The following is a 12,964-nucleotide window of genomic DNA, read 5'->3' as shown; positions in this document are numbered from 1 at the left end:
AAAATGTTCTTATTTACTAGTAACGTAGTGGCCACCACTGAAAACCACTTGCAACTGACTTGAGCAAACATTTTTGTCATTTCTAGATTTTTTTATCTTTAAGTAACCTGAAATGATATAAACCAGGTGTATAAAAATACCACAATCTAAGATAATAATTTATTGAAATGAAATAAAGTTTATTTGCATTGAATAGGTTATTACAGGATGGTAGTTATTACATTTGAGTTCATCTATTCAGCCATTATACAAAAGCTTGAAAAATTTAATTTTACCTTCTAAGTAGTCATTTACATTATAATATCCTTTTTAACTAGGTATTTATACAGTACAGTCATTCTTTTAAATGTCAGATTTTTTATTTCAATTGGTAGTCTATTATAAATTTTCATGCACATGTCATATGAACTTTTTAAGTAGAGTGTAGTTTTAGGTATATTTTCAACTACAAGCCTGTCTGGGTTTCTTTTTGCGCGTGGATTAATTTCTATTGATTTTTCAAATAATTTTAGATGATGTTTGACAAATTTACAAACTTCATAAATATACATGGAAGGTAAAGTCAAAATATTTAAATTCTCGAACAGCAGCTTGCAAGATTCCTGTGGACCGATGCCGCACATTGCTCGTATACATCTTTTTTGAGTTATAAATGCTCGTTCGACATAAGTTCCATTACCCCATATGATTAATCCATAACGCAGAACCGACGCGATGTCGCCGTGGTGAGCGAATAGACAATTTTTTTTAGAAGTAATTTGTCTTAACCTATGAAGGACGTATACAAATCTATTCATTTTGCTACAGACGCTGTCAACATGGTTGGTAAAACTAAGATTTTTATCTATTAATATACCCAAAAATGTCTCTAGCTTTTGTAAAATCTTTCCATCATAGTTAATGTTTATAATGATTGGTGTACGTCCTTTTACAGCGAATTGAACATGTTTAGTTTTTTCCAAGTTGACGTGTAGATTATTTACATGCGACCAATCTACTACGGATTTTAGTGTGTCATTAATTTCAGTTTCATAGTGATTGACGTCGTTATTAATTGAATTTACGACTATCGCAATGTGATCTGCAAACGTGATACATTTTTGCTTAGTTATTAATAGCAGCAATCATTAATATATAGCAAAAATAATAAAGGGCCTAATATACTTCCCTGAGGAACACCAAACCTATTCAGATCATAATGCTAACAGCATGTGTCAACATATTTTTTTATCTAGGTAGTTTAACTCCACCCGTTGCTGTCTGTCATGTAGGTAAGACCTAAACAGATTCGCTCAGGACCTTTTGGAGGGAAAAGTGTCGTTTTTATTTTGACTTTCAATTATTCTGTGAAATCTAGTTTAAAGTGGAATAGGATAGTGCTATTGTGCCTTTATCGAAGATTAAAACGCGAAATTATACGAATCTCGAACTAAAATACCCGTATCAGCCCGTTTTAAGGAATCCCGAGTCAATCCAAGCACGCCGCCTCAAATTGCCTATCCTCTTTGTGGCGGCCATATTTACAGAAACATAATTAAACTTCATGTTTAGGCTGATGGCTTTGCCAAAGCCTTAATAAATTTAAAAAAAAAGACCTAAACACTCATTAACAAACATTAGGTAATGTGAATATCACGATTACATTTGAATTGCAATAGCATGTATTAAATCAAGGCAATATAATAAATATACTTAATCAAGAAAGAGTGAAAATAAACTTTTTACCTAACTACCTCGGAAAGGCTTCCTTTCTTAGAAATCTGCGCGCAAAAGTGTTTTTTGTACGCTAACGTGGTAAAGGTTTTTGCAATTCGAACTTGACAATGGACTGAAAAAAAAATGACGCGTTCAAATAAGCGACTTGTCGTACATTATATAAATATGTTTTTCGTTGGTATATTTCATTCTTAGTATTGTTGACTTTAAATTGACAAGAATAAGTAATTGTGTTCATTAAAATTATTTTAATTCGTTGAAAAACTAAAATAAATTCAATAATCACTTAATCACACAGAATAAAAGCACAAACAAAAAAAATTATGAGATGTAAATTCAGAACGCATCCGAAGATAAACTTTTACTTTCCATTAAAAAAACAGATGTTTTATAGTTCAATTGTTTTTCTTTCATCTACCATTTTCCTCGATATAGTGATGTGAAAAGTCGTGTTTCGCTCGGCAGCAAAGTTGTTTTGCGTCTCGTCGCTTGTACGCCATGCCACGCTACGCTCAGGAATCTATTTTCCTATCTTAGCCTTCGCTTGCTCAGATTTTAATACGAGCACTCGTGTCAAACAACAACTTTGCAGCCTTGCATAACAAATAACTATTACTAGCTTTTCTGTTAGAGGTCATTGATGTTAGAGGCCCAATATTAATTGTCTATTCAGGGTCCTGTTAACGCTCTTTTAATTTTAGTAGCAGTAGAGGTCCTTGTGAAAGAGTTCGTCTAACGTCCTTCTCCTTAGTCTCTAGATCTGTATGAGCGAACTCTATGTCTATGATTGAAGGTAGTTTATCCCTAAATTGGCTATACAGGGCCCTGCGGACTCAATAATGGTGTTAATGGGGCTGCCCAGTTTCTGAAGACGATTTTAAAGCCACTCTGCGTAAGAGATGCGCGTCTCTGGCTCGCAGTGTGCGGGCTAATTCCAACAATGCTCTCCGTGCCATAGGAGATGAATGCCACTATACGTGGGGCATACTGAAAGTTCCTGTAACTGACCACTTGTAAAAGAAACTAAAAAAAACAAATACGAAATTTGAATAAGGATATCTTATAAGTTAGTAGGTTACTTTGTACTTTATGAGACTGTCATTTGTTTTTTCATTGTGACGTCATTTTCAAAACTGTGAGTCGCTATTAGAATGAATTTCATAGTTAATTAAGAATTCAAAATTTTCTGTCCCTGATTTTCTACAGGATAGTTGTCAGAGCCCCATGTCGTAGCTCTGTCTATTCGTGACTCAGTGCATTTATACGTGGACGTGATCATTTCCATGACGGTGTACGCAACGACAACTGATTGAAACTGACAAAAAATTACTTGTCAGTAAATTCGTATACTGTATTTAGGCATTGGAATGAGCCAAGTGCAAAAGATATTGCATTTGCATCTGAAGGTTCGGAAACTTTGCACTCGATAGATACCGTATGATTTATGACCGGAATACCAGAAACGACTGCGTGTAGAGTGGTGCCGTAGAATGATAAAAAGTTTCATGGGGGACAATCATTGACTATATATATAATATCGCGACAGGTGAAGAAATCTGGGTATACAGCTTTGAACCGGAAAGAAAAAGCCTGTCTGCAAAATGGGTCTTTCCTTTTGAAGATTTGCCGACGAAAGTTAAGAAAAGTCGGGGCACCGGTTTGCCAAAGAAAGGAGCAACCATTTCCTTAACTTTCTTCGGCAAATCAAGACATTACACTACTGTAGCGCTTGAAGACCAAAGGACAGTTACTGCAGATTGGTATGCATACACCTGCTTGCCTAAAGTGTTAGAAAAAGTTTTCGAAAGGCGTCCTCGATGCGATATCGTCCTTCACCACGCCTCTACGCATTCCGCTAAGGACGAATTTGAAGACTTCGAATGCGGAGCTGATCACCCATCGGCAATACAGCCCAGACCTTGCACCATGTGACTTCTTTTTATTTCCAGAAATCTATGATAAACTTAGAGGTTTACGATTTATAAGCCCGGAAGCGGCGGTGAATGCGTTCCACGAAGCTATTGAAGTGGTCCCTACCGAAGACTGGTCTCACTGCTTTCCACGATGGTACAAACGAATGCAAAAGTGTGTGAATAGTGAAGACATATTACTTTGAAAAACAATAAATCTATAATCAGAAAGTCTTATAATCAGAATCCAGAAACTTTCAGTATGGCCCAAGTATTAGACACTGTTGTGGGCTACACGCGTCCAAATGTATAATAAAATCTTTATTTTACTAACAATAGAGAACGCTTGTGAGTCTATTGGTACTTGAAATAATGTATTATTCTTATTCTGGATATCTATTTAGACGTATTATTATTAAAAAAGGCCGGGTTAAAAGTAACAGGAATAAACGTGCATATATGAACATAGAGGTAGAATATAATACCTATATGTTGACTCCGCTTTGACATATTTGATGTGTACCTATTGTATCAGCTTTGCTACACATTTGTATTTTTGTTTCATTGTATAATTTTATTAGTCGCTGATAAATATTTATTCCGACTTATTGCAATTTTTATTCAATGTCTCTTTATCGCGATGACTGCTAATCTCGTAATGATAATAAAAAACAGCAGCTGTGCATTTAAATGATAAGCCTCTTATAAACACGTTGTTACTTTTGGTTCAGATGTTACAGTTTTAGAGGTGGTAATATTCCTAATTGGTTGGTTTAAGTAGTCACTAAGACCTACACTTAAGAGCGAAGAAGACGTTCTGCGTTTTGCGTCAGCGGTCCAGCGAAAATGAACGCGCAACTTTTTTTTCGCTCTTCATCATCTTTTCGTTTTTTCATTAGTATTTGTTTAGAATAGAAAAGAATGCGTTTATTTGGCAGAATACAGTAACTACAAAGGTATTAAGTGAAATTAGGTACATTGTATTCGATCTGCAAGCAGACGTGCGTGTGCGTTGACAGGATTTCATTGTTCGGTCTCTACCGTTAATTGCACTTCAAATTAATGTAAATTTGAAAATACAAATTGTAAGTATTCTTTATGTAATGTAGGAATTAATAATTTCATGGCCCACATGCCACTTACAGTTTTTAATTGCAACAATCTGACCTAGCCATAAAGTGAACAATACCCATGTCGCATAAGTATGTAAGAGAGGCCACCACACTTAGGTGGCAGTACTTCCCTGGACGTACGCTTTCATAAGGAACGTTACTGTTATTAAAGTTGGTGTAATAAATTGTAATTAAGTCACATCTGCAAAATAACATCTTTTCAGGAGAGAGATGTAAAGATTCTACAAACTAAATTAGGCGTTAACTTTTTTATTCTTAAATAGGAGACTTTAGAAATTTCACATACACAATTTGTTTCACGTAGGTACTTAGTTCGTTATATTTTAATGATATACTCCTACAACTACTTGTACCTACTTGGACATACGTTCATCTAATATTTTTGGATGGGACCTCACACCAGTCCGCAATCATCTCCTGTTATTATTAATGTGCAAAGACAGTTAATTCAATTAAGGCGGCTTGTCATGGCCCGTGATGCCACAGGCCGCGCTGCGCCGATTTATGCGGGCACGAGCTAGCGCGACAAGGCCCGTGCAGCTACGGACCGTGGGAAACCATTACACGCAATGTTTCTTTTTTTTAGATTTACATCCATTTGTCAATGTAGTTACAACTGATTAAATACGCGGACGTTGTTGCATGTGTATCTTTGCATTTTTAATGTCTTCATAGTTAGCGAAAAATGATAACTTTAGATGTCATGTCTATGTTAAATAAAGGGCAACAAAATATTCTGACAACAATTTATTGAAAATAAATCCGCCGTAGCGCAGTCTGAGATCAAATTTACTTAAACAAGCCAAGCTTAAACTTAGTTTAAATCAGTGTTATTTAATTGCACTTAACTATAGGTAATCTTCTTAAATCTAAAGTTCCAATTACTATACAGTTTAAGCAAGTAAATTAAACCAATAATGGGTCATTACTTAAAGGATCTACTTATTACAAAAAATATATATATACTTGTACATAGGCCACACCTAAAAATGTATCAAAATTGTAAAAAAATATACCATAAATAATTTCATTAGCGTTCAATTTTAAGGTTTAAACATTGACTTAGAATTATATGGACGTCGGGTCCGCGCTAAAAAGTGTCCGAACTTATAGGGCATTCAAATCGTATACAGAGCATCATTCACGCTTTAGTCTTCGTTTGTTCGACTGACAGCGAAGCAAACAAAATTAGACAGTACTGCGATGACATTACAATTTAAATTCAACGTTTTAGCTTTTTCGTATTCCTTTACATGTCACTACGTTTAAATAGGTTGACTTGGGACATGTTTTCGTGGTTTTTTAAGTCAATGGGTTTAAAAAAAATATAGACTGTTTGTAATACCATAGCTGGATCTGAATGTATGAAGGAACATACACATTTAAAAAGTTTTTCCTGTGGCCCACTGCACATATTTTATAATTTCTTATAAGATGGTGAATATAGATATAATTATGTATAAATAAATAAATATAAAACGACATCACCTACGTTGCTCTGATCCCAAAGTAAGTTACTAAAGCACTTATGTTATGGAAATCGTAAACAACGACCGTACCACAAACACCCAGATCCGAGACAATATTGAAAAGATAGTTTCTACATTGACCCGGCTGGGGATGGAAACCAGGACCTCAGAGATGGCGACACCAAGGCACTCCATCACGAAGGTCATCAGACAGCCTTGCAAAAATACACTAAGTTAGATATAAATAAACAGCCAGTTAACCAAAAGATTAACTAATTACCAAGAAGTGGTGTCAGTAAGTGTTACACAACGAATTAAATAAATTAATATTCAGTGGAGATGATAAGATAAACAACATTCACTGAGTTCAGTAATATTCCCTTTTGCCAATAATCTAAGTAGTTATCCTTTGTAACTTGACAGGTTAATAAACCAATAAATTAGAGACAAAAATGTTGAAGATATGGCTTGTTTTTTTTTTCATATTTTAGTACATAAATAAATTTAAAATAAAAAGTACTAAACAGTGTACTCCAAAAAGTCTTCAACATTGTTATTTGTGTTGGTTATTAGCAAATATGGTAGTAGGCAAGTATATTTACTTTTAAACTTTGAGGAATACACATAGAGTTGACAATTTTTCTCTCTGAAATACTAGAATTTTGGTATTGTATTTTGTTCTATATTTTTGATTTTGGCAATTACTTTATCACAATAGTATTTAGAAGAGGAATTTTAAGTGAAAATACAACTATTTTGTTTTATTTATTTTTTTTCTTTTTATAACGTCTCAGAAGATGTAGAGGATCTCGATAAATTAAAGATTATTTAAGAGCCAGCGCAAACCGGCGTACGGAAAGGTAGAGGATATTAAATGTATTAATTTACATATTTGTTATAACCATTGGAATAAGGTATAAATTTCAATGCTTAAATACCGACCTCGGAGCATCACGGCACATTTCTATCTGCGGTAATTGCGACGCGTCGCAATTGATTTAATTGCAATTGATTTCAATTATTTTTTTTTTTAGAAATTTAATTGATTAACGCCTAACACTGACTCCAATCTGAGCGACCGGTGACATGTCGGCGGATGCCGCGACATTCCAGCTGACATAAACAAACAACAACTGGTAACTGTTTTGCTGGAATAGTGCCAATGATCCTTAACAGTAGTGATTTCTTTAGACGGACAAATTAAAAGTGAACAGACTTTTTGGCCCTTTAACAAATTAACGTTTGCACAAAAAGTTCGTTAAGTATGTGGTAGGGATATTATATTTATGAAAGGTTAACAAACCTTTTGATTGGTGCAAAGAGCACTTGCCAGTCATACATGATGTGCCATTGACGAACGATTTGTTACAGCCTCGAGTAATTAAAATAACAAAACTTTCTGTTGCGTTCACAACAATTTTTATCATTCCGGGATTTCAGATGGTGGTGTTATTCCTGTATGTGTGGTGATCAAGTTTAAGTAAATATAATTTGTTTACTCCAATTTCTGTATGGATATATTCACTTATTAATATGTAACGTATACAGGACGCCACAAATAAGTAAATAATTGAAAACCCTGAAATGACGGCGCTAACATTGACATTTCACACAACAGAAGAGAATAGAAATTATTAAGTAAATGACAGCGCCAGGTTTCATTTACATATTCATTTATAAGCAAGTAGCCATTGAGGTGGCTGCCCACAGCTTGTGACTTCACGGGCCGCTACCGTGACGCGCCAGTTTGTACGCGCGTGCTAATACGGACGCAGGTGACTGTCGCAAGTCCTAACACAGTAGGTACAAGCAGTGTAACTCCATAGAAACGTAGCCCCGCGACTTGTATGCGTGCATGCCCGCTGCACGCCCTGTAACTGACGCATAATCTCACTGTGCACTCGATAGCACAGCGCAGGTCTCACGCATCATTCACTATAGAATTGAAGCGTTCGCTCGGTGTTAAAATATTTTTCTGTGTGAAATTTATAGTTTTTTTTATTTGAAAATGTCTCGTGTTGTATATAAACTCGTATTTAATTTCTAGTAAAGTTCATGTTAAACTCCAATAATCGAGATACTAATCCGCGATGCTGGTATAAAAATGTGAAATGTTATGTAGTGGGGACATGAGTACTATCAAAATCCTACTGGACCCACTAGTGGAACGAAGAGTGGAACCAACTGTCCGAAAGACATTTGACAAAGGTTCTTGCAATACGGCACGAGAAAAAATTGTGATGGATACTTTAATTTTTTTCAAATTATGTTTACATCCCTAACTTTACAACCTAAACAAATATGTATGCGACAACCCTACGCTCCGAGTGCAGGCATTGACACGATGAAAATTCTGTAGTTACACTACTTGTTTTATTATGCTATGGTTCTACAATAGTCTGGTTTTTAAAAATTACAGAAACTGTCCGCGCCGGCACGGCGGCTTTCTTCACACAGCGCGTTGGTGCGAGCTGGCATGGCGCGGTCCATAAAATCACAGGCCGTGGAAAACCGTCTTTACAAGGGTTACGATATTAATTATATTTTATAACTATAACACCTGTATACCTATTAGTACTCACTTGAACTTTCAAGTTGTAATCTTTCGTTACCTACGAAAACGTGAACTTTATAACGATACAGTTATTAGATGATAAAATCGCATAGACATCACCAGCGAATTAGGTTTATTGCCAGTAGTTTCATGTACTAAGTTCCACATGGAATAATTGTAATCCAAAATTTTCATGCATGGAACTAGTGGGACTAAAATTCATTACATTATTTTTTTTATATTTTTTACTGTACAATACACACGTGTTCCAAGGCATATGAACCTTCTTCGACTTGCGGGTTTCATCACAATGTTTTTATTCACCGTCACCGAAAAGAATTCACAACATATCGCACTGTTAATACAATAGTGTATCAAATCAAAAAGTGTATTTTCTCAGAAACGATGACAATCGAATTACTCACTTTCTGTGAAAGATCATTAAAATTTATGTATAGGTTAGATTTCTATTAGGTTAAGTAGGTTAAATTTCTACTTGCCAAATATATTTCAAAATAAATGAAAAAAATATTTCACATTTTTGAATAAGGACTATTTTGGCCAGAACTAGATCACATAAATTGTGACTCATTAGGAGTTATGTAGATATCATTTAATTACTTCTTACAATATTCTAACAACGGTTTTATTGACGTGTAGAGAATCAAATTTTACGTTCAGTAATGATATCGCACTGTTAATACAATAGTGTATCAACTCGAAAAGTGTATTTTTTTCAGAATCGATGAAAAACGAATTACTCAATTCTAGCGAAATATTAAAATTTATAAATAGATCAAAGTTTATTTATTACAGACATCTAAACAATTTCCTACTCGTCAAATAAAAGGAAAAAACAACTTAATATTTTTTAGAAACTTATTTATTTAGACTGTTTTATCCAGAACTTGTTCGCAAAAACTTTTTCTCATTTTGAGTTAAACAGATTTATTTTAATTGTTTCTCACAATATTTTAACGAAGGTTTTATTGACGTGCAGAGAAATAATAATAATAATAATAATCAAATTTTACGTTCAGAAATAATATAATCGTGAATTTCACATATTTTGAGTTACAACACTATTGTAATAGCAGTGCGATGTACATAATTAATTTAGAAATTTAAGTCATACGTCGATCAGTCAATCGTTCATGAATAGGTACAACCGTGTAACAATGATTAAAAATGCATAAAACGTTAAAAAAAACTTGGCTCTTGATTTTTTTTTTGGGTATTTTGAATTCGCAGTCTACATATATTTAATAAAAAGAATTCAATAACATTATAAGCATCAATTTGCACATTAAAGCTACTATGAATAATCAAAGACATATGATGATTAGTCCAAGTCAATTTAAGGACGCAAGAACATGAAATTCAATTTGAGATTTTAGTTATGTCGGCCACATTTAAGCGTGAAAACACATTGGGAGCGGGAACGGCTCGGGCGCGGGTCAAGTCGGGACCGCGGCGGGTCTAACTCAGTGTATTTTACGGTCCCGACCGAACCCGCGCCCGAGCCGCTCCTACTCCCAATGTGTTTCACACTTTAACAATACGAAATACTATCTGAACGTCAACGCATTAACACCTTAAGGATAATATTTGCGTGCAGACAACGGCAATCAGTAACGATAATTCGCATCAATAACGATAATTCGCAGCTTGCTTGGCCTTGTCAACAAATAGCGTTTATAATAGCGTAGATAATGATTTTTTCATTATTAACATAAACAGGTGGAGGTGCTAGCCACAACTGGGCAGGCGTCAACTATGCGTTGGTACCCTATCTAGTATAGTTTCTTTTATTCTAATTAATTCACCTCTGTTGTTCTGGTTATAGAAAACATAAGCAACAGTCACCGCCAAAGTGATTTGAATTACCTCACCTTAATCTCTTTTCATTGTAATTGTAATTTGTCAAAAATGAAGAAAAGAGTGATAGTGCAGCTTAAGTTAAAACCGCCTTATTGATAAGGCAGTTTTTTATTTAATCAATATAGATATAAATATTTGTTAACTCTGAACGCTCAATTTATTTTGACGCCGACTATACTCGTATACTCATACCAAAAGTGAAGAGTTAACTACTATACTTCCTACACTGGTCTATGAAAATGATCAAGTGTATAAGCAGAAATAGAGAGAAATGTCATTTAATTTGTTTGAAACTATTCTGCCAAATCATTACAACGACAATTGTGGTCCGATTGGCCAACCCGAATTCAAACAATTGACGGGTGTCGTCAATTGTTTCACTTCAAATCGACCAGTTTAACTTGAGCTTTACTCTACTGGAAGAAAATTAAAAAATTACATATTTAATATTTAATTACCGACGAAATGTGATTCCGTTTGTTTTGTAATTAGATGTTTTGCTGTTTTTCCCCACACCACTGAATGAAACAGCACGCCATTGTTAGAGATATTATCTTTATTACAATAAATACAGAATATTTTTGGAATATACGGATATTCCAAAAATATTCTGTATTTATTGTAATAAAGATACGAAATAAGATACGGACACACAGGTCAGTAGTTGGCGCTATACTATTTCAGTTTTCTAATTTCTGATTTCAGTTCAAACGAGAGTTCGTATTTGAAAGTGATATAAGGCCCATTTGCCTGAAGAGTTGCCAGGGATGGATGGCCCTTATTTCGTCTCTATTTCTGGTTATATACTCGATGATTAAAATAAATACAAACTTTATATTTTATTATCTATCCAACAGTGACAGATATTTTTTATCACTATCTACATTATGTGATATTACATATGAAGTACCTTAGTGCCCTCAGTAGATGTCGCTAGTGATGACTTCTGAAATTAGTTATTTTTTAAATTCACAACATAGTGTCCGTCGATTACCTGTTTCATTCATCCATTCACTCATTCATACTATTGCCTACCTTAAATTAAGTCAACGTCTACAATGGTTTTATAAATAAAATAAGGCAAGAAATTATGTATGTTCTAAAAATTCCTATATTGTACTATTTCAAGTGTGCAGAGCCAACAAACGGAGAAAAGTGGTGGTGGTGTAGATCATCAATGTCCGCTACCTGCGGCTGCGGCTGCGCGGCTTCGGTTCCTGCTCGTGGTTACTGAGCTCTGACAGGGAGCTTGCGCGTTTCATGCTGTCGAGAAAATAATATTAAAGTAGGTAATGTAACGAATAATTCCCGTTACCCCGAAAAAAAGGGAATTTAAACTGAAAAAAAAAATGGCGAGACTAGCAAATCACTTTTTAGGGTGCCTTCAGATTATTGCACTACCCGATTTCAAAGGCCCGCGTGAGGGGTGAGCGTGGCTCCTAGATAGGACGCCGATCTTAACTATATGTATTAACGATCTTAACTTACTAAATCTTATAGGTCCCAAAATTAGAGTTAGGGTCCATTGAAATCGGGTAGTATAATAAACGTTTTAGACGCTTATAAAAGTGCTGCAGTGGCGCCGCTGTGACGCTTCATCCGTGCCACTATTAATATTGATACAATATTTAGAAGCGCAGCACATTGTCGTGACACACAACCTAGATATAACGTTCGCAAACTAGATCGATAATTTCAATGACACTAGGCCACGTTAATTTATGTTTATAATGTAAACAGCCTTATTAATTTACTAATATTTGTTTCTTTTTTTTTCACACAATTCGGGAGCATATCTTTATTCTATCCTCTAAGGGAGCATATGGACTGTGAACTGGCAATCGGTACTATCTCAATTTTGACAACTTTACAGGTGAAGAAATTTTTTTTCGTCTTTGTGTAAAGTTGTCAAAATATTGATGATATTATTATTTGTAAATAAAAAGGTAAGTAGTAGCCACAAACATGTCACTGCACCGCTTCTACAAGTGTCTCATTTGAAAGCGCCTTTACACGTAGGTAACAAAAACTTTTTAAACTCAACATCGCGGTTTTCGACACGGCGTAATAGTTGGTAGGTACTTGATTCGTGTAAGAACAGAAAGTTTAAAAAAACTGAACTTTAAAAAAAATGTACATTCTCCGAATGAACTATTCAGGTATGAATTAAGACAGGGGCACTTCTGTACCTACCCCCATATTTCGGAGTTATTTACAGAGTACAGACAGTGAGGATTTCACAAACATTTTCACTAACAATTTATCGTAATTTAATTTCATGACACTTCACATTTACAGAAA

Source organism: Hyposmocoma kahamanoa, unplaced genomic scaffold, assembly GCF_003589595.1.
Source record: "Hyposmocoma kahamanoa isolate Upper Pololo Valley unplaced genomic scaffold, ASM358959v1 95, whole genome shotgun sequence".
In the NCBI taxonomy this organism is placed as follows: domain Eukaryota; kingdom Metazoa; phylum Arthropoda; class Insecta; order Lepidoptera; family Cosmopterigidae; genus Hyposmocoma; species Hyposmocoma kahamanoa.
Note: the sequence above shows the minus strand (reverse complement) of the source record.